Source organism: Gossypium hirsutum, chromosome A06 (assembly GCF_007990345.1).
Source record: "Gossypium hirsutum isolate 1008001.06 chromosome A06, Gossypium_hirsutum_v2.1, whole genome shotgun sequence".
Taxonomy (NCBI): domain Eukaryota; kingdom Viridiplantae; phylum Streptophyta; class Magnoliopsida; order Malvales; family Malvaceae; genus Gossypium; species Gossypium hirsutum.
In genome coordinates this window covers 78,515,052-78,519,823 of record NC_053429.1, presented here as the reverse complement: position 1 = coordinate 78,519,823, position 4,772 = coordinate 78,515,052, and the positions used below count along the sequence as shown (strand labels likewise).

Here is a 4,772-nt window from a genome sequence, read left to right as displayed (position 1 = left end):
TCAAAACCCATGAGCATGTGTTGCCATGTGAAATGAAATGGATTTGTGATAAGAGTGAATGAGTGATATTTATAAGAATAATTTCTATGACAAATTTGTGATGGTTATCATTATGTTGCACTAAGATAGATTAGTACAATAGCAGCAGTTTGACTTTGAAAATCCACCGAAAATAGTGGAAATTGAGTTAAAGGCTGAGTAAAATATGAAATTAAAGCTTATCAAGTCTAGTTTTAGATAAAGGAAACGGTGTACGCACAGGAATATCATATGACGAGATATTTGAATTTTTGAGAAACAGGGTTAGAGTGATCATGAACTCTAAGATTATTATGGGTTATAATTTATATGCTTAAAATCCTTAATGAGTTTATTTTCTAGGGAAATAGATGGAAGCATCATCCGAGTCCTGTACTATAATATAATTAATTCATAGTGAAGAGAGGTCGGAATTGCCAGACAGCGAAATAATGGTAACTTTAAAGAATAAAATGTACTTATTGGCTAGACCAAAAATTCTGAAAATTTTATGGTAATAAGATATGTAAGTCTAGTTTTAGGAAAAATTAACATTTCTCAATTTGGAGTCCCGTAGCTCCTGATACAAATAATTTAGTGATTGTGACTCAAGAAAATAGCTTGACTGGACTTTGAATAAATAGAAAGAATTTAAAAATAGCATGTTATCACATTGCTTATTATTTTTCATGCGAGCTCACTAAGCGTAAAACGTACTCCCTCCTTTTCATTTCCTAGTGTTTTCAGGTCAGCTCGGGGTTGGAGATCATCGGAGCTAGCATCACACTATCGACACATCATCTTTGGAATACTAATACAATATGCTAGCGATTCCAAGTGAGTGGCATGTATAGGGACTTAGTTTTATTATAGATGTTGTTATGAGTAGCCAAATATATTGGCTTATAATGGTTCGTTGTATATAGCCATGAGATGTGGCTTATATTGATTATGGCTTGTAAGCCTGATTATCCATGTTAAGTCTTAATATTTGTGATATGGATATGCTTGTTGAAAATGCATGTTGGTGTATAACATGTGTGTATGATGAATGCTTCATGGCCAATCGAACCGTTCATTGCTACGAGAAAATGCATGATACAAAAAAAAAGGGAAAGATGATGTTGATAGAACTTGAATGCTCAAGGTCTAATGACACAAGTGATAAGTGAATAATTCTAGATTATTAGTAAAGGTGGTACAATAGTAAGATTAAAGGTCATGGATGTTTACATCTAGACTTAATATTGCACGAGTATGCGAAATACGTGAATAATGACATGTTAATGTTAAGAATAGATCTTAATGAAGGAGGTTAAATCATTAAATTGATGCCATGATATGTGTCCTTAATATATGTAATGAATTATGGAAATTAAGGGTAACATAAAGGCTTGGAAAATAGCTAAGTGTTAGTCACACAAGCAGAGACATGGCCATGTGTCTCAGCCGTGTGGAGGGCACGACCTAGCACACAAGCATGTGGCTTGGCCGTGTGGTTCATTTTGTGTGATGACGTCATAGTCAGAGAGTTACATGGCCTGAGGACATAGGCGTGTTGAAGACACACGGGCGTGTGGCTCCGCTTCATGGAAAAATTTTATAAATTTTCCCAAACCTTCCAAAGTTCCTGATTTAGTCCCTGATTACTTTCATAGCACGCTTAAGGCCTCGTAGGCCCAAATAAGAGACTTTAAGATAGAAATTAAAAAGTTTTAAAATTGAATGAAATTTTATGGCCCAGTTTGGATGATTTTTTGTGTTTAAGTTTGGTAATGCCTCGTATCCTGTCCCGGTGTTGGACATGGGTAGGGGGCGTTACATCTAATGTCGTTTTGCTCCTCAATGTTAATGCTTTACAATGCTCTTTCCCAGGATTTCTCGAATTCTCCATATCAGTAGGCAAAGCACCTTGTGGACAGTTTTTGAGTTCAGTGGCAAGTTAACCCACTTGGTTTTCAAGGTTTTTTAATGTGGCTGCTTGGCTTTGGATTAAGACATCATTTTTTGCTATGTATGCCTTTAACAGGTTTTCCAAGCCATTGGATGGTTCAAGTTGAGGCTGTTTCTGAATTTGTTGGGTAAATACAGATGATTAGCTCACTCTTGGTTGTACATAAGTGTTACTACGCCCAGCTCCTTGCTTAATCCAAGAAAACTTAAGGTGGTTTCTCTAGGATGGGTTATAGAAATTGGTTGCAATTATTGTCTTCCTCGATTCTGGTTTTGGCTACCTATGTAATATATGGATTCTGGGTTTGATGGACATTCTTCGAACAAGTGTCCTTCCCCACAATAAACACATGCTACATTTTTGTACTGATTCGATGGCTTTGCTGCAAAATTGTTAAACCCATTACTGGTAAAAATTTTAAACATTGAGGAAATCGAAGATACTTGAGCTACAAGAGAAGTGAGTGCATCCACTTCATTTATTCTTGCAACTCGTCTTCCTAACACTACTCTATTGGTTGGCCATTGATCATTATTGTTGGAAATTCTCTCAATGATTTCATAAGCGTCATTATAAGACTTGAAATGGAGAGCATCATTAGCAGAAGTGTCTACTGCCATTCTCGTGTGAGCATTGAAACCATTATAGAATGTCTCAAGTTGGATGCAACGTGAGATTCCATGATGAGGGCACTTCCATAGTAATTCTTTGTACCTTTCTATGCCTTATATTAGGACTCTTCATCCATTTTTTAGAAGGTAGTAATTTCATTCCGTAACTTAGCATTCTTACTAGGCTGGAAATACTTCATAAGGAATCTTTCTGCTAACTCTTGCCATGTAGTAATAGAATTTGGCGGCAATGAGTTCAAACAGGCTTGAGCTCTGTCGCTTAACGAATATGGGAACAATTTTAATCGTAGTGCATCTTTGGGTACTTCGGCTAGCTTGAAAGAATCACTCATCTCCACAAATAGTCTTAAGTGAAGGTGAGGATCTTTGGTACGCATTCCACTGAATTGGCCTACTGTCTGAAGCATTTGGAACATAACCAGCTTCAATTCAAATTGTTGAGCCTCGATTTCGGGTCTCCTAATACCCGGATTAAGCTCATGAAAACTGGCATGACATATTGTCTTAGAGCTCTATCCCTATCATAAGCAATAAGGATAGGATTTTGAACTTGATTTGTTCTGTTTCCTTGATTCTGGTTTTTGAAGTTCATCACTTCGGTCCCTCTCTGAGATGTTTGTCTTCTTCGTTGTTGAAAACTTCTTTCAATCTCAGAATCTACAGGGAGTAAGTCAATAATTCGATCGATACTCATAAACACTTGAAACAATAACAGAAAATTAATTATGTTCAAATTGAAGAGAAAAATAAACCAAAATGCAAAATTAACAATTTCACAAATAATGACTTTTTAAAAAGTTCCTGGCAATGGTGCCAAAAACTTGGAATGACGGAATTGTGCAAGTGTACACAATCATAACAATTAATAAAGTGAAAAATAAATGTCGAGTTATCATACCCATAGGGACTTTGCAAATAAATATTTATGAAATAAATACTTTAACAAGTTGGTGGTGAAATTTTGATAATTTGAAAAGGGGGTTAATTAAGATTAAAGCTTAAACTAAGTAAAATAAAGATAACAATTTCCAATGCACGATTTAAACAGGTTTTAATCAATATGACATAAATGTGCTAGATCAATTGCATTCTTTAACTTAACATTATAAGAATCAAGTTCATGTTCTTACCAATTCAATTCTCGGCAACTCGGCAATTTGCTAACTTATGAACATACTTACCTACCAAAATCCATTTATCTCTTGACTATATCTCTATGTCAATTCAACTGATTAAACAAATTTTAATAAGCAAATGTGTTAATCCACATACATACTTACGAAATTAAAATATTCTCTTGTACATACCTCTATGTCAATTCAAACAATTAATTCAATTTTCATAAGCAAGTAAAAGATTAAATGAGGTAACAATATATCTCTATATTGAAACAATTTAATCACAAAATCTTGCAAGTTGTGCAAGGCTAATGTCTTGTTTAATGTCGTTTCTAATTTTAATTCGCTTAAGTAATTAATTCAATTGTTACTTTACAATTTAAATGCAAGTATAACATAAACATGATTTTATATAATTAAAAAAATCAGCAAGACATATAACAAAACAAACATGTTTTTTAATAAATTAAACAATAGAACGCAATCAATCTAACACTAATTAAATTTAAGCCATTTTAATTAAATCAAGAGTAACAAAACAGTGAATATTTATCATAATCGAATCAAGAAAATAAAAGAGTAAGGAACTAGAAACAAATTCAATGTCTCTTTGAGGTCACTAGTGTGCTTCTCTTCTTCTTTGCTCGTTCTATCAATTCGAGGCCTCTACGAACACTTGAGTGTTGCTACTCCAAGTCAGAGCAAAACTCTTTCTCGAGAGGAGAAATTGACAAAGAAAGGGACAAGGAAGAAAATGGAAAACAAACGGAGAAAGGTGAGTGAAGAAAGAATATGTAGTGAATGACTTGAGTTGAGTAGAATGATTAAATGAGTAGCAAAGGGTGTATTTATAGGTGAGATTGGCTGCTAATTTGAGCAAAGAAATATCAGCCACTAACTCCCTCATGGCCGACCACCACTCATGCATTTGTTGATGATTCAAACTTGCTATACTTGGCTAGGGGAAAATCTACAAAAGCATAATAAGTGGAAGGGTTTGAATGTGATTTCAAGGAGACTTCAAGGGCTGATTTGCAAGTCAATAAGTCA

General features: G+C 34.5%; 1 non-coding gene across 1 annotated transcript; it reads left to right on the top strand.

Annotated features, from left to right (window-relative positions):
* The first annotated feature begins 2,647 nt into the window (after positions 1–2,647).
* LOC121231155 (small nucleolar RNA R71) lies at positions 2,648–2,752 on the top strand. The gene has a single exon (XR_005929222.1). It is a non-coding gene; the product is annotated as a small nucleolar RNA R71 (small nucleolar RNA).
* The last annotated feature ends 2,020 nt before the right edge of the window (positions 2,753–4,772 follow it).